Source organism: Bos javanicus, chromosome 18 (genome assembly GCF_032452875.1).
Source record: "Bos javanicus breed banteng chromosome 18, ARS-OSU_banteng_1.0, whole genome shotgun sequence".
In the NCBI taxonomy this organism is placed as follows: domain Eukaryota; kingdom Metazoa; phylum Chordata; class Mammalia; order Artiodactyla; family Bovidae; genus Bos; species Bos javanicus.
In genome coordinates, this window is record NC_083885.1 from 47,744,182 (window position 1) to 47,768,295 (window position 24,114).

At 41.2% G+C, this 24,114-nt stretch overlaps 1 pseudogene; it reads left to right on the top strand.

Annotated features, from left to right (window-relative positions):
* Positions 1-726: 726 nt before the first annotated feature.
* Positions 727-22,166, top strand: LOC133229536 (zinc finger protein 790-like; annotated as a pseudogene).
* The last annotated feature ends 1,948 nt before the right edge of the window (positions 22,167-24,114 follow it).

Genomic DNA, 24,114 nt, shown 5'->3' on the forward strand with positions numbered 1-24,114 from the left:
GTCTGGTATTCCCACCTCTTTCAGAATTTTCCAGTTTATTGTGATTCACACAAAGGCTTTGGCATAGTCAAGAAAGCAGAAATAGATGTTTTTCTGGAACTCTCTTGCTTTTTCCATGATCCAGCAGATGTTGGCAATTTGATCTCTGGTTCCTCTGCCTTTTCTAAAACCAGCTTGAACATCTGGAAGTTCACAGTTCATAAACTGCTGAAGCCTGGCTTGGAGAATTTTGAGCATTACTTTACTAGCGTGTGAGGTGAGTGCAATTGTGTGGTAGTTTGAGCACTCTTTGACATTGCCTTCCCTGGTGGCTCAGACAGTAAAGCACATTCCTACAATGTGGGAGACCTGGGTTCAATCCCTGGGTCAGGAAGATCTCCTGGAGAAGGAAATGGTAACCCACTCCAGTATTCTTGCCTGGAAAATCCCATGGACCGAGAAGCCTGGTAGGCTACAGGCCATAGGGTCACAAAAGTTGGACACGACTGAGCGACTTCATTTTCACTTTTCTTTGGGATTGGAATGAAAACTGACCTTTTCCAGTGGTGCCCCATAAATCCTCCCCTTCATCCAACCCTCAGGGATTGTGGGATAAGAAGTGTCCTCCCGTCCAGGCCGAGACTCAGGACCTTTCTGCCAACCAGTGTGTCAGATGCCCAGGAGGTGAGCTTGTGATGAGAATTACACCCTCCTTCCAGAAGTATGTCCACAGCTCTGGACTACATTTCCCAGGGGGCTTCGCGTTCACGGCTGCTTTCTGTCGAAAGATGGCTTGGGCTTCTTGTCCTAGTTTCCACAGAAGGGTACCAGTTTGTGGAGAAAGAGCTGCGTGGAGTCCTAAGTTGAAACTTGTGTTCTAGACGCGGCCTGGAACTGGTTGACGCTTTGCCACAGATATGAGGCAATGTGAGGCCGATGGTCTCTGCAGAGCGAAGGGATAAGGTCCAAGACCAAGGTCTGTGATTTGAGACCTCTGGGCTTTTAAAAGTTTGTCCAGGCTCCGGACTACATTTCCCAGTGTCCACCATACCGGAGGCAACATTGTGTCCGCACCCTCGCTGGTTCAGGACCATAGGAGGGATAGCCCGCGAGTCCCTGAGGAATATCCACAGCTTGAGGGAACCTTAAAGTCCGGTGAGTCTAAGACCTGGGAGCGGAGTGAACCCTGAGAGGCCCAGGCCGCGGGGGAGGGCAGTGAGGGACTAAAGTTTTCAGAGTTTGAGGCTTTACCAGCAATGGGATGTGGGAGGGACGATGGTGGGAAGTTGCGTGTGTGTATCCGCGCGCTCGAGGGATCCTGGCAGCGAACCTTGGGTGCTTGTGTGAAATTGGTGCAGGAGCAAGGTATGGGTACCGTGGATGGATGTGTGTGTATAGTGCGATGGGGATGAGAGCTGTATGTGATTGTAATGGACCTTTTAGATGTGACTGTGCACATGTATGATTGTGACTGTATCACCAAGTCGTGAACGTGTGTGTAAAGGTGGTAAATGTGGCAGCAGCTGTGGGGCCAGAGACAAGGAATTCAGCATTGCATTTAGTCACCTTCACAGTCTTTCGTGAAGGTGTGGGAAGTAGTTTCTGTGGGGGCTGCTTGGATTGGAGTAGGATAAGGTAAAATGAGGCTAGAGGAATGGGAGACTGTAGACCACATATTCGAAGAGTTTTTCTGTAAATATGAGTAAAGAAATGGAACAGCAGCTGGGGAGGGAGAAATAACAACCTATCAGTATGGTAGCGGGACTGAGCCATGAGAGAAGGAAAAGTGGTTGTACCGGTAAGGAGTAAGCCAGGCTCATCTGTAGGTGTCCTGAAATTGCAAGAATAAAAGAAGGGTAGTAGTCTATGGGCTCCCCTGGGTAGCTCAGTGGTAAACAATCCTCTTGCCAATGCAAGAGACACGAGATGGATCCCTGGGTTGGGAAGATCCCCGGAGAAGAAAATGGTAACCCACTTCAGTATTCTAGCCTGAAAAATCCCGTGGACAGAAGAGGCGGGCTGCAGGCCCTGGGGTGGCAAAAGAGTCCACTGAACAACAAATCACAATTAGCAACTGAACAAATAGCATTGTACAGGGTAAGCCATGAGCTCAAGTTTTGAAAAAACAAAGGGAAAGAAATACCCTGTACTTGGTAGATGTCAACAACAGTATGGCTGTTATGGGAGTTATATATGGTCTCTTGGCATGAAATTCAAAGGTAGAGCATTTGTGGAGAAGAAAGTCTGAAAGTAATAAGAGCAAGGAGAACACCTGCCCCACTTAAAGACCCAGTGGCAAGAGGCTGTTGCGGGTGGAAAACATTGAGAGGGCTACAGGAGTCCTCTGGAGAAAGCCACGTTTCTCTTAGACCCAGAAAGGTGAACGGATTGTTCAGGGAAGTGGTTGAAGATAAAAGAGGGGTTTGTTACTCTGAATTCCAGAGGGCATACTGGAAAGTCTCAGGAATTGAGGGATGAGAAAATGGGATGTCCAACTGATGGGGAATATAATATCTGTAAAGAGAGATCACCAAGGAGCCTAGGGCTTATTACAATATGATGGGCATAAACATGGGTACAGGGGATACTGATGCTTATTCTGATTGGATTCACAGCTGTGTTGGAGAGGTAGTATTGGGGTAGAATGAGGTGGACTTTTGAGTATTCCCTTGAAAAGAGGAAAGTCAAGGATAGAACATTTAAGAATGGTTGGAGTAGGCAGAATAATGTCCCTGCAAAGATGTCCCTGTCCAGACCCTGGGCACCTATGAATATGTTAATTACAAGGCAAAAGGAACTGTGCAAGTGGGATTAAATTAAGGATTTTGAAGTGGGGAGATTATCCTAGACTATCTCTTTGGGCCCAAACTAATCACTTGGATCCTTAAAGTCAGTGGACTTTTTCCAGCTGAATTTGAGTTGCAGGGAGATGTGATCACAGAAGAATGGTTAGAGAGATACAAAGTTGCTGGTTAGATCAAGGAAGTTAGCCTCAAGCCCAGGAGTGTTGGTGGCCTCTAGGAACTGGAAAACTTAAGGGAATTAATTCTCCCCTAGAGCCTGTAGAAAAGAACACAGCCTTGCCAACACCTTGCTCTTCTTACTTAGCCGAGTGAGAACCATGGCAGACTTCTATCTAACTGTAGGGTGATTAATTTTTATTGTTTTAAGCCACTGCATTTATGATTGTTTGTTACTCAGTAGTAGAAAACTTGGAGAAGGCAATGGCAACTCACTCCAGTACTCTTGCCTGGCAAATCCCATGGGCAGAGAAGCCTGGTTGGCTGCAGTCCATGGGGTTGCTAAATGTTGGACACGACTGAGCGACTTCACTTTCACTTTTCACTTTCATACATTGGAGAAAGAAATGGCAACCAACTCCAGCATTCTTGCCTGGAGAATCCTGGGGACGGGGCAGCCTGGTGGGCTCCCATCTCTGGGGTCGCACAGAGTCGGACACAACTGAAGTGACTTAGCAGCAGCAGCAGCAGTAGCAGCAGTAGAAAACTAATACAGTGGTATAGTTTCTTAGACTCAGCGTCATGGAAGGGTTTGAACCATGTGTCATGAGAGGAACTCAACGTTTATTGATAAAATTAAGGACTTTAGGTAAAGCACATAGGCCCACTCTTGCATTGCTTTGCTGCATTATGATATTGAAATTTAATGAATTTTTCTTTGTGATCTAATATATGGTCAGTCTATAGGTATGTTTTGCACTTGATTTATCTTAAATTGAGAAAAATATATTAAAATTCATTTTAATATGAATTATCAATGAAATTAATTATCAGTGAAATTTTATCTTGCATCAACCTGTAACTTCTGCTTTATGAAAGTTCCACTATTAGTTGATATATATTCATAATTATTATATGTTTATTGTGAATTGTAAACTTTAGTATTTTAGCATCCTCAAGATCATAGCCCTTGGTTATTTTGTTTGTTTGCATTTGCCTTGTATATATTTCTTCATAATTTATAAAGTAAATCTTTTATTGAAGTTTATCATATATATAGACAAGTGTATACACAGTGATGCAAACAACCAATAAAACCAAAATGGTACACCTTGAATCACCACAAAGGGAACACCCATGTAATAAGCATGCAGATCAAGAAATAAACCATTGCCAGCATTCCAGAAGCCCCTGTTGTGCTCCTGTTCAGTAAGTAGATTCCCCAAAGTAACCACCATACATCAGTTTTGTCTGTTTTTGAACATATATATACGTGGAGTCATACAGTATAGAGCCTTTTGTGTTGACTTCTTTGTTCAACATTATGTTTGTGAGATTCATTCATATTGTTTCATGTAAATTTAGCTTACTGTTTGCCTTGCTAAATGCACTGGTATTCCAGTGCATGAATATACCAACTATATTTGTCCATTCAACAGTTGTTATACAGTTGGTTGACATTTGGCCTGTTTCCAGATTTGGACTTTCATGAATAATGATGCTAGAAGCATTCTTCCACTTGTCATTTTCTGTTCATATGTATTTGTTTCTTAGGTATATTTCTAGAGAAACTTGCTGGATCATAGGGTACATGAATCTGCTTAAGCAGATACAGTCCGTTTTCCAAAATGCACAAAATCAGTACTCCAATCAACAGTTTATGCAAGTTTCAGTTGCTTCACTTTCTCATTAACACGTGGTATTGTCAGACTGTAAAATTTTTGCCAATATGGTGGATATATATGCAGAGTGGTATTGCATTGTGGTTTTCTTAACTTATGACTAATGAAGTTGAGTGCTTTTGTTTTAATGTCTCTTGACCATATCCTTCCCAAAGGATATCTTCGTTTGGCAAATGCCTGTTTAAGTCCTTTGGTCTTCCTTTGTGGAGTGTCTGTTCAAGTTTTGGGGAGCTTGTCTGCCTTTTTACTGTTAATTCTTAGGAGTTCTTTATTTGGGGTTCTGTAGTTTGGATATGAATCCTCATCAGCTGTGTGTATTGCAAATAATATCTCCCAGTCCATTTTCACTCCTTTTCTGAGAAATTACTTTTTAAAATATAGTCTGAAAAACATATAATCTGAATTATTTTTTCCCTTTGTGGTTTGTGCTCTCTGTACCATGTTAAGAAATCTTAATTCTCTCCTTTGATTTGTATTCCATCTCTAGAGGCTCTGCTTAGTTGCAAGTTGGATCACTTCTCTTTTTTTTAATTAATTTGATTAAAGTGTAGATGATTTCCAGTGCTGTGTTAATTTCTGCTGTACAGCAAAGTGACTCAGTTATACATATATTCTTTTTCACATTCTTTCCCATCATGGCATATCATCGGATATTGAATATAGTTCCCTCTGCTATGCAGTAGGTCCTTGTTCACCCATCCTATACATATAATAGTTTACATCTGCTAATCCCAAACTCCCAATTCTCTCCTACCCTGCCCCACACCCCCCCCTTGGCAACTACAAGCCTATTCTTTATGTCTGTGAGTCTGTTTCTGTTTTGTTAGATACATTCTTTTGTGTCATATTTTAGATTCCACATATAGTGATACCATATAGTATTTGTCTTTCTATTTCTGACTTAACTTCACTTAGTATGATAATGTCTAGGTCCATCCATGTCTTTGCAAATGGCATTTTTTCATTCTTGAAATGGCTGGGTAGTATTCCATTGTATATATATATGTACCACATCTTCTTTATCTATTCATCTGTTGATGGACACTTGCGTTTTTTTCCATGTCTTGGCAATTGTAAATAGTGCAGCTATGAATGGGGGGCAGGGATATGTATCTTTGCAAATTGTAATTCTGTTTGGATATATGCCCTGGATTGGGATTGCAGGATCATATGGCAACTCTATTTTTAGTTCTTTGAGGAATTTCCATTCTGTTTTCCATAGTGGCTGCACCAATTTACATTCCCACCAAGAGCGTAAAAGGGATTTTCTTTCTCCACACCCTCTCCAGGATTTATTATTTGTGGCTATTCCAACTAGGGGGCTTCCCAGGTGGCTCAGTGGTAAAGAATCTGCCTGCCAGTGCAGGAGACACTGGAGACGTAAGTTCAATCCCAGCATCAGGAAGATGCCCTGAAGAAGGAAATGGCAACCCACTCTAATGTTCTTGCTTGGAAAATCCCAAGGACAGGGGAGCCTGGTGGGCTATAGTCCATGGGGTCACAAAGAGTCTGAAGCGACTGAGCATGCGCACGTGCATCCTGGCAGATGTGAGGTGATACCTCATTATAGTTTTGATTTGCATCTCTAATTAATTAGTGATGATGAGCATCTTTTCATGTGCCTGTGTCTTCTTTGAAGAAATGTCATTTAGATCATCTGCCCATTTTTCGATTGGATTGGTTTTCTTTGTTGTTGTTATTGAATTGTATGAGCTGTTTGTATGTTTTGGAATTTAAGCCTTTGTTGGTTGCACCATTTGCAAATACTTTCTCCCAGTCTGTAGGTTGTCTTTTTGTTTTGTTTATGGTTTCCTTGCTGTGCAAAAACGTAAGTTTGATTAGGCCTCATTTGTTTATTTTTGCTTTTGTTTCTATTGTCTTGGGGGACTGACCTAAGAAAACATTGGTATGCTTTATGTCAGAGCATGTTTTGCCTATGTTTTCTTCTAGGAGTTTTATGTTGTCTTGTCTTATATTTAAGTCTTTAAGCCATTTTCGATTTATTTTGTGTGTGGTGTAGGGGTGTGTTCTAACTGCCTTGATTTACATGTGGCTCTGCAAGTTGAACCACTCTGACTTTTATTTTTTTCTTTCTATAGTTGTTTCTGTTTCATTTTGTTCCATTTGCTAATGTTCATATCTCTTGTTCCATGCTGCACTTTCTGTAGTATTTCTCATACCTTTTGCTCTTTGTAGTTTATTTTTCAAGTCTGAAGTGGTTTTGCCTAATATTCTCTTTCATTCTTGAATTCTACTAGCTTTTATATGTGGTCTGCCTATCACTTCCTCCTCTTTCCTGAAATCATTGTACCATTAGTGCATGTAGTTTTGTTTCTGAGCTGTGATTGTACCATAAATTCTTAAAATTCATATTGAAATGTTGGGTAATAATTTTAATCTTCTCTGAAATTTTTAGTGAGTTTTCTTTATACATAGGGAATTGGAGCACTCTTCAAACTTTTATCTAACTATATTTTTGGACACAGTGTTTCTAATTTTGTTTTTGGAATGTGAGGTTTTTTTTTTTTGTTTTTTTTTTTTTGGTATATTTGGCACTGGCACTTTCCTATGAAAAGATGAATGGAGCAGAGGTTCTGCTCAAGAGTTCCTTCCTCTGTTTCTGCAGTAGGAAATAGTTTCTTTAAAAGCTAGCCCCTCTGAATAGTCAGGCCTTCTTTGCTGTTTACGACCTAACCTGGTTCAGGAAGATTCCTACTATCAGCTCTGAGTCCACAGTGTCTTCTTTGCTGAAATTAAAAAATATCATCAAGCTCCCAGTTCAATGAAGCTAGCATTACCCTGATTCCAAAACCAAGCAAAGCCTGTCTCGTATAAATATGATACAAAAATCCTCAACGAAATACTAATAAACCAAATTCAGCAATGTATAAAATGAATTATACAACATGATTGAGTGGAATATATCCCACATATGCAAGGTTATCTGAACATCCAAAGATAAATTAATGTAACAGCTGAAGGACACAGGATTTCTTTTTGAGGTGATGAAAATATTCTGAAATTGACTTGCGGTGGTTGCACATATGTTAATTTGCTAAAAAAAAAAAAAACAAAAAAAACCCACTGAACTGCTTACTTTAAATGTGTTAATTGTAGGGTATATGGATTTTATATCAGTTAAGCGGGCAACCCACTCCAGTACTCTAGCCTGGAAAATCCCATGGACGGAAGAGCCTGGTAGGCTGCAGTCCATGGGGTTGCGAAGAGTCAGACACGACTGAGCGACTTCACTTTCACTTTTCACTTTCGTGCACTGGAGAAGGAAATGGCAACCCACTCCAGTGTTCTTGCCTGGAGAATCCCAGGGACGGGGAAGCCTGGTGGGCTGCCGTCTCTGGGGTTGCACAGAGTCGGACATGACTAAAGCGACTTAGCAGCAGCAGCAGCAGCAAGCTGCTTAAAAAATAAAAGAATACAGCCTATGTATTTTGAATTTTTCCACCTTGAATCCCTCTGTCATCTCCATGCCTCTTTTTACTACCTGCACCATCAGTCACCTCCTTTTCATAGCATTTCTGCTTACAGAAACTCTAATTCAGGGTGGTCTACTCCTCATAAGAATGAATATTTCTTCAGTCTTCTTTGAGAAAATGTCTCTTTAGATCCTCTACCTATTTTTTGACTGGGTTTTTGATATTGAGCTGTTTATATATTTTGGAGATCAATCCCATGTTGATTGCATTGTTTGCAAATATTTTTCCCATTCTGTAGGTTGTCTTTTCATTTTGTTTATCATTGCCCTTAGTTTTGTCATGAGAGTGCTTTAGATGAAAATGAGTCAGTAAGTTTTATATACTTTGGTTGGACATGGGGGAGATAAAAGGCCACTGTCCTACAGGGATACACAGGAAGGCCCTGGGCAAACTCACGGGGCTCCCAGATTGGAAAATTCCCCCTGGGGGATGTCTAACTTGGGTTCCTTTTTGTTAAAGGGGCTATTCAGAGCAAGTCAGAATGTCCTTATCTCATATTCTGAATATTCTGATCCTTGTCATGATTTATCATAACTGATTGGACTGAAACTTCATCCTGATGTAGTTTAGTGTCTTGGGTTTTGGATAGGGCCAGAATTTCTGCAGATTCCCTCTGACCTTCCTTCAGGGAATAAAATGGTATTCTTAGTCCATTTGAAAGCTCTGAGGAAAGCCTGACCTCTTAGGGTTCCTTCCCTCTAGCTCCACTTTTTCAAAACTGCTTCAACTACATGAGAAATCCAGAAGACTGAGTGACTCTTGGAATTTTAAGTTATGGCCCATGTGAGTTGGAATTGCTTCTCTCCAAAAATATAACTATTTATATTTATAGATATATAATATAGAGTTTCCCTGCTGGCTCAGATGGTAAAGAATCTGCCTGCAATGCAGGAGACCTAGGTTCAATCCCTGGGTCAGGAAGATCCCCTGGAGATGGGAATAGCTACCCACTCCAGTATCCTTGCCTGGAGACTTCCACAGACAGAGGAGCCTGGAAAACTAAAGTCCATGGGGTCAGACATGACTGAAGTGACTTAGCACGCACGCACAATTATAATAAGATAACCATTTATACTACATCATGTGAATATTTTTATTCCTTATCCTTAAACTGCTTACCTGACTCACTATTCAACATGGTAAGTGGTATTTGTGAAACAGTTTAGTGCCTTCTCTGTATGTCCCTCTTCTCTCCAACATGGCATTCAATACCTCTTGTATCCTAATATTTTGACAGAGCACTGAAGGAGGAGAAATCTATTCCCTTAAAGGAAATAGTAGAGACTTTTAAAGATCAAACTGTGGCTCCTGAGTCATTCTGCTGTGTACCTGAAACTGTCACAGCATTGTTAATTGACTGTACTCCAATGTAAAATAAAATGTTAAAAGACAACAACTGTGGTTCATCAAAGTGGAATTGAGTGACTAAAAAGGACACACTATATGAAAGCTTTTATTTACCCTGTATGATGGGGTGTTTCATTTAGGAAAGATAGAGTCAGTGTTAGTTGGTATTCATTTTAGTAGTGGCACTTTGTCATGCTTTTAGATAGAGGATATATAAGAAGAGGTTGAGTTCAGAGAGATGTGGGATCTTGCCAAGAAACCAATGAGAGGTTAATATCATTAAGAAGAAGAAGTGAAGATAGTCAGCTACTTAGCTGATAGCCTAGAGATTTTATACATGCTCCACAGAACATGGAATTCAGTTAGGGAGTATAATCTCTTAAGAATCCTTTCAAATTCAACTAATAGAAAATTCAAATGAAAGAAGGTGAAAGGAAAAAAAACAACACTTCTCTCATACAATAAATCTGAAGTTAATTATTCCAGGCTAGTGTAGCCTCTTGGTGGTATCAACAACAAGAACTCATATGATACCTGTTTTTCTGGGCTATCATCCAGTTGTCTTGCTGTTTGTTACAGGAAGGTCAGAACATTGTTGTGACTGACAACAGGAGATTTTAAGCGCATATAGGCACTTGGCTTCAGGGACACTAATTTCCCTGTTGTTTCCCCCGCTACCCTAGAGGCAGCCAACTCCAGTTTTTGCTGAATGTGTATACCTCTTCCTGCAGTGCCCTTTTCCATCTTTTCCCTGCCTATCTAAAAGATTTACTTCACCATTGATGTTTGGGTTTGTCATTTCAGCAGCTGATGATGTTCAGGGATGTAGTAGACTTCTCTCAAGAGGAATGGGAGTGCCTGGACTTAGAACAGAGACATCTGTACAGAATGTGATGCTGGAGAACTACAGCAACCTGGTCTTGCTGGGTACACTTCAGAATTTCACCCCAGAAATCCCTGATTTCTACATTGTGAATTTTTGGATTGTCTTTCAAGTATCTCAGGGGAGATATTTCTGGGGAAATGGTGTGTGCTTTGTACATTTCGCAGTAAGTCATCATCTTTGGGAACCTCCATCTTCCCCATCCTTTATGGCTTTTTCTTGCCCATCCTAGTAACTAAGGGACTTAGGAAACCCTTACCAGGTGGTAATTTCCTATTTCTTATTTTTTGACCAGGACTTTGCATTTATCAGCCAGAAGTATTCTCTTTACTGGAGAAGGGAAGAGAGCCCTGGATGGCTTTGAAGGATGAGACTTGCCCAGGTGAGTGAGGGCTGAACAAGGAGGCCATCACTGCAGATAACAGCCCAAATGTTTAGTGAGGCAGCAGCATCTCTATAATATTGGCCTAGAGTTTCCTTCTCAGAGGCCAAAAGCCTGTGGATAAAGACCTGAAACCTAGAAATAAAAGTAACCTTTTCCATGTGAAGTTCCAAATGAATCTTCTCTTCACCTCCAAATACCACTCCATTTCAGTGCTCTCATTTTTCCTTCATGTTACAGAAAGGTAAGTGCCATTGTTTTTCTCCAGTGGTCAATGGTTTAGGGTCAGTTTCTTCCCATTTCTCTGCCCACCCCCCATTTAGATATTTGTAAATTTCTTCACTCACTTAAAAAAAATTTTTTTGACTCTATTTTTCATTTTACCTGTTACCTCTTGAATTTCTCTTATTTTGCATAGTTTTTGCTTACTGCTACATTTCCTTCATTAATTAATTCTTTCTTTTAAGCAACGTTTATTAATTTTTCTAATTTCATTTTTGGTTAAGAAGGGTTAACAAAGAAACTGTAATCAATTAAGAAATGTGGTATTCTTTTCTGTGACTGGAACAATTTCATTAACTTCTGCAAAGCAGTCTCTATATTAAGGCCTCATAAGCTGCTTTGTTATGATTTCTGGTTCCAGTGAAGAGGAAATGGCAAGAGAGAAGTTAGGGCTAATGAAAGTCAATAAGCAGAGAATACAGTGTCATAAAAAGCCAGTCCTGCCTGTCAAAAGGAAGCAAGGGGTATATTTGGCAAGAGGACGGTAATTGGTGAATTTTCTATTATAGGCAAGCATCAAATTGAACTCTTGAAGCTTCTTTTTTATTTAAAATATCAAGGAAGGAAATTTAATTCCTTATTGTAGTCATGTAGTGGCTCAGTTGGTAAAGAATCTGCCTGCAATGCAGAAGACCCAGGTTCAGTCTGTGGGTCAGGAAGGTAACCTGGAGAAGGGAATAGCAGCCCACTCCAGTATTCTTGCCTGGAGAATTCCATGGACAGAGGAGCTGGTGGGCTATAGTCCATGGGGTCACAAAGAATTGGACATGCCTGAGTGACTAACACTTCTAAATTTCTGAACCTAAATTGATGTGTTTCTTTAAATATAATTAATTTATTTATTTTTGGCCGTGCTGAATCTTCATTGCTGCATGGCCTTTTCACTAGCTGTAGTGAGCAGGGTCTACTCTTCGTTGCAGTGCACAGGCTCCTCATTGTGGTGGCTTCTCTTATTGTGGGTCACAGGTTCTAGGGTGCAGATTTCAGTAGTTGTGGCTTGTGGGCTAATAGTTGTGATTCCCAGGCTCTACAGCACAGGCTCAGTAGTTGTGATGTGTGGATTTAGTTGCTCTGCGGCATGTGAGCAACTGGATCAGGGATTGAGCCTGTGTCTCCTGCATTGGCAGGCGGTTTCTTAACTGCTGGACCACAAAGGAAGCTTAAACGTAGTTATTTTTAAACTCTGTCTCATAACTCCAATATTTAGAATCCCTATAGATCTGTTTCTGCTCTCTGTTGTTTCTATAGTTTCTGCATTCATGTTGTATAGTTATTTTAATTTTGTGCCACACTTATCTGCAAAATGTGAAACTAATGACTAGGTTATCTTCCTTTATAGAGAACTTTTATGCTGCAAAGTTCTGAAACATTTTTGTTGTTACGTCAATTGATTGCCCTCCTTGGGCACTGGGATAATTTGAAACTGATCTGTAGTTCCTGTGTAGGTCTGCCTCTCTCTTACCCACATTCCTAGGTTGTGATCCTTGAGTTATAAGTCAGCATGAGAGATGTTTAGGACACCCCCTGTAGACCAACCCTAGATACCAATCTCTATTACTTTAGTCTTGAGAGATGTTGTATGTTCTATAGTCTCTAAGTCAATGACCCTGATGCTGGCAGAGATTGAAAGCAAAAGAAGGGGGCAGCAGAGGATGAGATGGTTGGATAGCATCATCAACTTAATGGACATAAGTTTGAGCAAACTCCAGGAGATAGTGGAGGACAGAGGAGCCTGGATTGCTACAGTCCATGGGGTCTCAGGGAGTCGGACAGGACTGAGTGGCTAAGACATGGAATTGCAAAGAGTCCAATATGACTGTGATACTGAACAACAACAAAGCCAAATGCTAATACCAGTACAATTTCAATAATAGAAATTGGATAAGCCCTTCAGCATATTCACCTAGTAATAGTTGTAGTATTTTCTTGCTTTGTTCTTCTAAAATATTTTACCAGTAAGTTTGATATCCCGTGGAGGTTTGGTAAAGGTCATTAAGCATTTTATGCTTGAAGCATAAAATCAAATGGAAGAGCAGTGCTATAAACTCAAGAAATAAACAGAAACACCTTGGTTGGGATCATCTGACAAAATATGACTTGGCTAAGCCCAGTGGAGAAAATGAGCAAGGCGAAGTATTTAAATGTGCAAAGACAAATGAGTAGGTAGGTGTGATTTTCCATTTCTCTGAACTAGCATAGATATGCTTTTGTTTGCTCTTACCTGTACAGAAAGTGATATAGAATTATGTGTACTCATTTCAGTAGAGATGAAAGGGATTAGACAATGAGATGTATTATCAGTATGTTGTTATCACATCATCCCAATTGTGCTTCCTGGTTCCTGATTTTTTTGGTATTATCCTTTACTCCATCCTTTGGCTCCCTTTGCCCTTCTTTGACCTGTAGTATATATATTTTTTAACAGAATTATTTTTTTAATGCCTAACGTGCTAAATGTTGATTATACCGTACTGGGTAAAGTAGTCTTACGTCTTTAAATTGATATCCCATGATTGGTGTAGTACCTGAACAATCTATTTTTATTGTTGAACTCCTCAGATGAATTTGATCTGAACAAAATTTGTATATCTAATCACCTGCCTTGGCTTTTTTAGTTCTTTTAAATTTCTATTTATTTCTTTCCCTTTTTTCAAATTGTCCAAAATTTATGAATTTGTTAAGCCATTCACATTTCATATGCTGTATTTATTTTAGGATTTATTCCTATATCTACATTGAAAACCTTAATTCTTTCTGAACAGAAAAACAGTATGAATTTATCTTCTTATCTTTCAGACATGCAATCCAGGTGTCAGACCAAGAAGTTATCACCAAAAAATGGCATTTTTGACAGAGAAATACCTCAGTGGGAAATAATGGAAATTTGTAAAAAAAACATAGCCCTGAATGTTTATGCTTTAGAGGTGATTGGCAAAGCAAAGGTCAGTTTGAAAGACAACAGGAAAATCAGGAAGAATGTTTGAAGCAAGTCATACTCAATTGTAAAGAAAAAAGTCCCACTTTTAACCAGAACACAGCTTTTAATCTTCATCCGAGATTTAATACAAGAAAGAAACTGAATGAATTTAAAAAGTGTAGGAAAGCCTTTTGTTATGACTCAGACTGTATTCAACATCAGTTAATTCACACTGGTGAAAAATTTTGTGAAGATAAGAAATGTGAGAAGACCTTTTATCTTGATTCAGAACTTACTCAATATCAGTTTATACTGCTAAGAAAACATGTGACTGTAAAGAATGTGGGAAGGCTTTCAGTTTGTGTTCAAGTCTTACCAGTCACAGGCGAATTCATACTGGTGAAAAACCTTTTAAATGTAAAGAATGTGGGAAGACCTTTAGATTTAATTCACAGTTTAGTGTCCATAAGTGTATTCATACTGGTGAGAAATATTATGAATGTAAGAAATGTGGGAAGGCCTTTAGTTGTGGCTCAGACCTTACTAGACATCAGAGAATTCATACTGGTGAAAACCTCTATGAATGTAATGAATGTGGAAAGGCCTTTAGTCAGCGATCACATCTTACTAAACATCAGAGAATTCACTCTGGTGAAAAACCTTATGAATGTGAGGAGTGTGGGAAAGCTATTGCTTTTGGCTCACACTTAATTCAACATCAGAGAATTCATACCAGTGAGAAATCTCATGAATGTAAAGAATGTGGAAAGGCCTTTATTCTTGGTTCAAATCTTGCTCAACATCAGAACATTCATGTTGGTAGGAAACCTTTGAATGTGAGAAATGTGGGAAAGCCTATATCTGGAGTTCACACCAGCGAATTCATACTGGTGGGAAGCCTCATGAATGTAAGCAATGTGGGAAGACTTTTATATGGGCCTCATACCTTGCTCAACATGAGAAAATTCATAATGGAAGGAAACCCTATGAATGTAGGGAATGTGGAAAGACCTTTCTTCATGGTTCAGAGTTTAACTGATGTCAGAAAATTCATACCGGTGAGAGAAACTATGAATGTAAGGAATGTGGAAAGACTTTTTTTGTGGTTCAGAACTTGATCGACATCAGAAAATCCATACTGGAAAGAGATCATATGAATGTGAAGAGTGTGGAAAAGCCTTTCTCTGGAGTTCACAACTTACATGACATCAGAGAATACATACTGGTGAGGAACCTTATGTATGTAAAGTCTGTGGGAAATCTTGGGTTCACAGCTAACATGACATAGCAAGATTCATAATGATGCAGAACCCTATAAATGTAAGGAAAGTGGCCAGATCTTTAGTCACCATTCATTTTTTGCTGAACAGAAAACTCACAATGATGAGAATCTCTATCAATGGAAAGATTATGGGAACACCACTAGTCATGACTGTGACTTTGCTCAACACCAGAATATTTACACTTTTGAGAAATCCTGTGATCATAAAGATTTTGAGATGGCATTTTCTCCAATGCAGGTGATTCTGGGGTCGGGAAGATCCTCTGGAGGAGGAAATGGCAACCTACTCCTGTATTCTTGCCTATATTCTTGCCTGGAGAATCCCATGTACAGAAAGCCTGGTGGGCTAGAGTCCATGGGATTGCAAAGAGTTGGACACGACTAAGGCAACTTAGCACGCACATTTTGTTGTACGTATCTATGCTACATAACTTAGGAGAAAACATTCAGTCTTTCTCCATTTATTATGAAGCGACTTAGCTGCAGCAGCAGCCGTGATTTTTCATAGATGCCCCTTATTTGAAGAAGTTTTTTCTCTATTCTGAGTTTGTTGAGTGTTTTTATCATGAAAGGATAAAGCATATTGTTAAATATTTTTCTTGTGCCATGTGCTTTCTGTCCTTCATTCTATTACCATGATGTATTATATTGATTCATTTTTGCATGTTAAACCAACCTTACATTCCTGGCATAAATCACATTTGGTCATGGTGTATAAAATTTTAAAAAGTTACTGGATTCAGTTTGTTAGTATTTTGTTGAGGACTTTTGTGTTGTTTGCTATGGTAGGTGCTTTTGTTTTTTTTTTTTAATGATTTATTTAGTTATTTTTGGCTGCACTGGGTCTTCCTTGCTGCATGTAGGCTTTCTCTAGTTGCAGAAAACAGGAGCTACTCTGTAGTTGAGGTGCACTATGGTGGCTTCTCATGTTGAGGAGAATGGGCTCTAGGTCAAGGGCTTAGCTGCTCCATGGATGGCATGTGGGTCTTCCCAGACTTTGGGAAGCATAAGGACAACATGTTGTTCCTAATATAATGTCTATATATGTTAAGTTGGCTAATTATATTAATCACACGCACAGAAACAACCCCATCTACATAAGGTACTCATTCAGGCACAATGACATCCAGCTCGCTGTGGGATCCTGCCCCTGACAGTTTTACCACCCAGTTCCAAACCCAACCGCTTGCTCCTGAAGAATCCAGTGAGAACACGGACTCCTCTATGCGCCTGCTAGTTTAGCATTCCCTGCAGTCTCTGGAAGGGGCGAGTCACAGAACCAATGAAAAAAAGCCAGGGTCTATGGACACTTCCGGTAGGGTCCCAGAGGGGAATTAGTCGCAACTAAAGGAACATTTCATGCAAAGATGGGCTCGATAAAGGACAGAAATGGTATGGATCTAACAGAAGCAGAAGATATTAAGAAGAGATGGCAAGAATACACAGAAGAATTGTACAAAAAAGATCTTCACGATCCAGATAATCACGATGGTGTGATCACTGACCTAGAGCCAGACATCCTGGAATGTGAAGTCAAGTGGGGCTTAGAAAGCATCACTACAAACAAAGCTAGTGGAGGTGATAGAATTCCAGTTGAGCTATTCCAAATCCTGAAAGATGATGCTGTGAAAGTGCTGCACTCAATATGCCAGCACATTTGGAAAACTCAGCAGTGGCCACAGGACTGGAAAAGGTCAGTTTTCATTCCAATCCCAAAGAAAGGCAGTGCCAAAGAATGCTCAAACTACCACACAATTGCACTCATCTCACACGCTAGTAAAGTAATGCTCAAAATTCTCCAAGCCAGGCTTCAGCAATATGTGAACTGTGAACTTCCTGATGTTTAAGCTGGTTTTAGAAAAGGCAGAGGAACCAGAGATCAAATTGCCAACATCTGGTGGATCATGGAAAAAGCAAGAGAGTTCCAGAAAAACATCTATTTCTGATTTCTTGACTATGCCAAAGCCTTTGACTGTGTGGATCACAATAAACTGGAAAATTCAAGAGATGGGAATACCAGACCACCTGATCTGCCTCTTGAGAAATTTGTATGCAGGTCAGGAAGCAACAGTTAGAACTGGACATGGAACAACAGACTGGTTCCAAGTAGGAAAAGGAGTATGTCAAGGCTGTATATTGTCACCCTGCTTATTTAACTTCTATGCAGAGTACATCATGAGAAACACTGGACTGGAAGAAATACAAGCTGGAATCAAGATTGCCGGGAGAAATATCAATCACCTCAGATATGCAGATGACACCACCCTTATGGCAGAAAGTGAAGAGGAACTCAAAAGCCTCTTATGAAAGTGAAAGTGGAGAGTGAAAAAGTGGGCTTAAAGCTCAACATTTAGAAAACGAAGATCATGGCATCTGGTCCCATCACTTCATGGGAAATAGATGGGGAAACAGTGGAAACAGTGTCAGACTTTATTTTGGGGGCTCCAAAATCACTGCAGATGGTGACTGCAGCCATGAAATTAAAAGACACTTACTCCTTGGAAGGAAAGTTATGACCAACCTAGATAGCATATTGAAAAGCAGACACATTACTTTGCCAACAAAGGTCTGTCTAGTCAAGGCTATGGTTTTTCCTGTGGTCATGTATGGATGTGAGAGTTGGACTGTGAAGAAGGCTGAGCACCGAAGAATTGATGCTTTTGAACTGTGGTGTTGGAGAAGACTCTTGAGAGTCCCTTGGACTGCAAGGAGATCCAACCAGTCCATTCTGAAGGAGATCAGCCCTGGGATTTCTTTGGAAGGAATGATGCTAAAGCTGAAACTTTGGCCACCTCATGCAAAGAGTTGACTCATTGGAAAAGACTCTGATGCTGGGAGGGATTGGGGGCAAGAGGAGAAGGGGACGACAGAGGATGAGATGGCTGGATGGCATCACTGACTCGATGGACGTGAGTCTCGGTGAACTCCGCGAGTTGGCGATGGACAGGGAGGCCTGGCGTGCTGCGATTCATGGGGTCAAAAGAGTCGGACACGACTGAGCGACTGATCTGATCTTATCTGATCTGTTACTCAAGAGTTCCTCTCCAGTGTTTTGCGATTTCCTTATGTCTCATGGGTCTCTTACGCTCTTTGGGACTGGCGTCTGACAGAGACAGGTGCTTCCTAGAGCCCCAGCGTCACAGCCCTGGGAAAGAGCGGTTCTCCTCGGCCTGTTCTGTTGGAATGTGCTAAGATGGGAACTCGCGCGGCTGCACCTTTTCTCGGAGAACTGTGTTCAGAAGAAGGTAGGCGGCGCCCTGGAGATTCAACTGCGCCTGGAAGCGGAGGGTTTAGGACGTTTTGGATCAGAGTCTTCCGCTGCTCAGTGTTTTCCCCTAGGGTTGGTGCTGGGTTGGCCTCGTGTTAGGCTGGACCCCGCCCAGGTCTGCAAGATTTGTAGTTGCCCAGCAGTGCGTTGTAAGAATGAGTCTGGAGACAGTGGTAGAAACATCAAGGGTTTATTGAACAGGGAATCTTTCAAGTCTGAGGCAAAGTTCCTGGGTTGATACCCCGCTGTGTATGGCAGACAGCAGGCAGGACTTACGGAGCAGTGTTCACTCTGGGAGAAGGAGAAGTTACCTATTAGAGGAGGAATGGATGTTGGTGGGCTTATCAGTTTCCAGGGAAACCAGTAGAGGAGCACGTCCCTTGCTGACCCTTTGATAAACAACCATCGACAGCATGGTGATCAACTAGCATAGTGGCGCCACTGTGTTCTTGAAGCAACATCTTAGTTCCCTACCCAGGAATTGGATCTGCAGAGCCTGGCTGAAAACCAGGAGTTCTAGCCATTAGACCACCGTGGGCTAGAGGCTAGAAGCAAAATTGGGCTGTCCCTTGCCCGGGTTGAAAAATGAATTTCTCAAGGAGGCAAAAACTGTAAAAACAGGTACAAAGTTTATGTTATTAGTGACATGGCACAACTAGTGGGCAGGAGGCCTAACTTAGCTCTCCAGCCCCTTGGTGGTGCTCTGTGCAGGGCTCATGCACGTGACTGTGCTTTTACTTCCAGTACCTCAGAAATGGCAGTTGGTTTCGTATCCTATTGTTCATAATTGCCTCAACTGTGCACATGTGCAATTATTTTTAGTCCCTTATAGTTTGTTATTCTGTTGCTCAAGGAGATGTTTGTCCTGGTGCAAGCACTCTGGTAGAGGGATCCAGGTCCCAGCCTACCTTCTGGGGAAACTGAGGCAATGGACAGCCTCAGTGGTGACCAGCGGCAGTGTTAGAACTACTGCATATCCAGAGCTGTGAACCCAGACATCTTGTATTCTACTTTCTTTGTATGTCTTTGAAAGTTGAGGGACCAGGATGGTAGTGGAGACTGGATTTTGACCCATCTTCAAAAACACTAGATGTCTCATGCACCTCTTTCCCTGGCGACTGCCATTCCCCACAGAAGGCATGTGAGAAGGAGAGAATTGCTGCTGTACATGAAAAAATCAAATTGAAGGTGAATTTGTACTTCCTCTTTGTTCCATGAAATGCATTTCATTTTTCAGTATATGGAAACAGCTGGTGTCCCCTTGAAACATTTTCACTGATTTACCTCTAAGTCTTCCTTCCACAGAGAAAGTCAGAGGTTCTAGGCACAGATCCCATTCCCCAATGCACCCTAATAATTAATTAATCCTTCTAATTAATTATTTACATTGTGTAAATAATTCTTCCTGTTGGCTTTTTGTTACACATTCTTTGGGTGTAGAAAAGCAAATCTGGAGGATTACAGACTATTATTTCAGACAATCTCTTATTAAGAGAATATACCTGCTTGGAATCACACACTGGATATTCTTAATCTTCTACAAAGGCTTGTGATCAAAAGCAAATATGGTAGGAGATGGTTTGACTCATTTCCATCAGTGACATGGATTTGCTTTGTGAAACTGTTAAAGAGTAGGAATGCAGTCAGTGGTCTGAGAGGTCTGTTTCAACTAGGGTGGGAAAACCACCACACCTCTAGATCAGAACACCTAACAGGAGTTTTGTAGTACTGACCAGGTCTAATTTCTGGTTTGTCTGCATAACTTTGTTTCGGACTTTCTTTTTGTGTGGTGTGTGAGCAGGATGGTATAAGGGGTAAGAGTATAGATCTAATACCTGGGTTAAAATTCTAGCACTAACACTTGCTAGGTGTGTGAGCTGCTTTAAGAGAAGTTTTAGGTTTACAATAAAACTGAGAAGAAGATACTGAGATTTCCCACATACTGCCCACCCCAGTACATACACAGCTTCCCTCATTATTAAAAACCTCCCCCAGAGTGCTACATTGTTTTTTAAACCAAGGATTCACCCAAAGGCCATAATTTACCTTGTTGTACATTCTGTGGTTTGGGACAAATGTATAGTGACATATATCCATCATTCCAACCTCATAGAGTTGTTTTTTTTTTTTAATTATTTTTTGGCCACACCATACTGCATGCAGGATCTTCATTCCCCAACCAAGGAGTGGCAGTGTGGAGTCCCAACCACTGGACTGCCAGGGAAGTCCCCATAGAGTACTTTCATTACCTGAAGAATTCTCTATGCTCTGCTTATTCATCTCCACACACCCCTAACAACCACTGATCTTTCTGCTGTCTATAGCTTTGCTTTTCTGCAGAATGTCCTATAGTTGTAATCAGACACTATGTAATCTTTACAGATTGACTTCTTCCACTTGGTATTATGCATTTAAGTCTCCTTCATGTGTTATCGTTGAAGGCAATGGGAACCCACTCCAGTACTCTTGCCTGGAAAATCCCATGGACGGAGGAGCCTGGTAGGCTGCAGTCCATGGGGTCGCAGAGTCGGACATGACTGAAGCGACTTAGCAGCAGCAGCAGCAGCAGCATGTGATATCATGGCTTGATAGCTTATTTCTTTTTAACACTGAATATGCAGGTCAGGAAGCAACAGTTAGAACTGGACATGGAACAACAGACTGGTTCCAAGTAGGAAAAGGAGTATGTCAAGGCTGTATATTGTCACCCTGCTTATTTAACTTCTATGCAGAGTACATCATAAGAAACACTGTACTGTAAGAAACACAAGCTGGAATCAAGATTGCTGGGAGAAATATCAATAACCTCAGATATGCAGATGACACCACCCTTATGGCAGAAAGTGAAGAGGAACTCAAAAGCCTCTTATGAAAGTGAAAGTGGAGAGTGAAAAAGTGGGCTTAAAGCTCAACATTTAGAAAACGAAGATCATGGCATCTGGTCCCATCACTTCATGGGAAATAGATGGGGAAACAGTGGAAACAGTGTCAGACTTTATTTTGGGGGCTCCAAAATCACTGCAGATGGTGACTGCAGCCATGAAATTAAAAGACACTTACTCCTTGGAAGGAAAGTTATGTCCAACCTAGATAGCATATTCAAAAGCAGAGACATTACTTTGCCAACAAAGGTCTGTCTAGTCAAGGCTATGGTTTTTCCTGTGGTCATGTATGGATGTGAGAGTTGGACTGTGAAGAAGGCTGAGCGCCGAAGAATTGATGCTTTTGAACTGTGGCATTGGAGAAGACTCTTGAGAGTCCCTCGGACTACAAGGAGATCCAACCAGTCCATCCTGAAGGAGATCAGTCCTGAGTGTTCATTGGAAGGACTGATGTTGAAGCTGAAACTCCAATACTTTGGCCACCTGATGCAGAGAGCTGACTCATTTGAAAAGACCCTGATGCTGGGAAAGATTGAGGGCATGAGAAGGGGACGAAAGAGCATGAGATGGTTAGATGGCATCACCGACTCAATGGATATGAGTTTGGGTAAACTCCGGGAGTTGGTGATGGACAGGGAGGCCTGGCATGCTGCAGTCCATGGGGTCACAAAAAGTCGGACATGACTGAGCGACTGAACTGAATAGTCTGTTGTCTGGAGGTATCACACTTTATCCATTCACCTACTGAAAGCCATCTTGGTTGCTTCTAAGTTTTGACAGTTTTGAATAAAGCTTCTGTATCTGTGTACAGGTTTTTGTGTAAACATCTACTTAAGGATCTTAATTGCTGGGTTGTATGATAAGAAAGAGTATGTTGGACTTCCCTGGCCATCCAGTGGTTACGACTCCATGCTTCCACTGCAGGGGCCTGGGTTTGGTCCCTGGTCAGGGAACTAAGATCCTGCATGCTGCACAGCATAGTCCAAAAAAAAAAAGTCTGTTTTCTTTTGTAAAACCACCACCAACCTGTCTTCCAAGGTGGCTGTGCCAGTTTCTTAACTGGAAAATACCTAGTTCGTAGCATTGTTATGAGGGTTAATGAGTTAATAGTGTAAAGTCCTTAGAATAGCCCCTGGTACATAATAAAAGCTCAGAAAACATTGCCGGTTATGTGGTAATTCTGGGTCATTCCTACTCAGCTTTATGTAGATCAGAAACAATGACACTGTAAACTTAAATACTTGTAGGTAAGTGAAGCAAATGCTAAAGTCATGTAGAATGTTATTTAACTCGATGACATTTACCTTTGTTTATGGGTTTTCATAGTTTCAAGAGGAACTAAAGAACCTCTTGATGAGGGTGAAACAAGAGAGTGAAAAAGCTGGCTTAAAACTCAACATTCAAAAAACTAAGCTCATGCATCCAGTCTCATCAGTTCATGGCAAATAGATGGGGAAAAAGTGGAAACAGTGACAGACTTTATTTCCTTGAGCTCCAAAATTACTGCAGACGGTGACTGCAGCCATGAAATTAAAAGACGCTCACTCCTTGGAAGGAAAGCTATGAACAACCTAGACAGCATATTAAAAAGCAGAGGAATCACTTTGCCAGCAAAGTTCCATATAGTCAAAGCTATGGTTTTTACAGTAGTCATGTATGAGATGTGATGAGATGGACCATAAAGGTGGCTGAGTGCCAAAGAATTGATGCTTTTGAACTGTGGTGTGGGAGAAGACTCTTGAGAGTCCCTTAGACAGCAAGGAGATCAGACCAGTTCCAATAATCATTGGAATGACTGATGCTGAAGCTCTAATACTTTGGCCACCTGATGCTGGCAAAGATTGAGGGCAAGGGGAGAAGGCGGTGACAGAGGATGAGATAGTTGGATGGCATCACTGACTCAATGGACAATGGACATGAGTTTGAGCAAACCCCAGGAGACAGTGAAGGACTGGGAAGCCTAGTGTGCTGCATTTCATGGGGTCACAAAGAGTCGGACACAGTTTAGTGACTGAACAATAGGGAATGCTGCTATGTTAGGGACTCCGTGTTTTTCTCTGCAGGCAGAATGAGCACCCAGCAGTGGCCAGTCAGGTGACCCTGGTGAATGGAAGTCCATGTTGCTGAGCCCATGCATAATGTCCATCCCCTGCCATCATAAGCCCATTGGATGATAATGAGGGGGGTGATGGGGAAAAGGAACTGTTATCCACAGAACAGACCATCCTATCCACTTGATTATTAAATCCTCTGCTGAGGTCACCCTTTAGTGAGCAATTACACAGGACACAAATAACTTCAAATATTTTGTCCAGAGAAGCCTATCCACACTTCTCTTTCCCACATTTCACTGTCACCAGATTTCCAATCATCTTCCTTCCACCATTATTCCACGTCTTAATATCCATTCCATACTTGTTCCCTGGATTTCTGTCTGTACAAATGAGAAAACTCAAGTAGTTCTTTTTGAGTGTAGCATACCTCCTCTCAGGTCACAGTTTGAACTTCACCTTTAGGAGTCTGCTGGGACTTGAGTCTATTAGTGATGGGCCCAGAAATAAAAAGGGGTGGCAGGGACAGTTTCTGAAGAGTCGTGTGGCCTCTGCCTCAGGGGAGGTCATTATGCTTTTCAGGCAATGCAATGCCTAGCCCATCAAATGGAGGTGGAAATGTTGCCTCTGGGTGGGGATGCCACTTCCACTGGTAAAGCAGACTCTAAACTTAGGAGTTCAATGTCCCTAGCATCATCAGGGTCT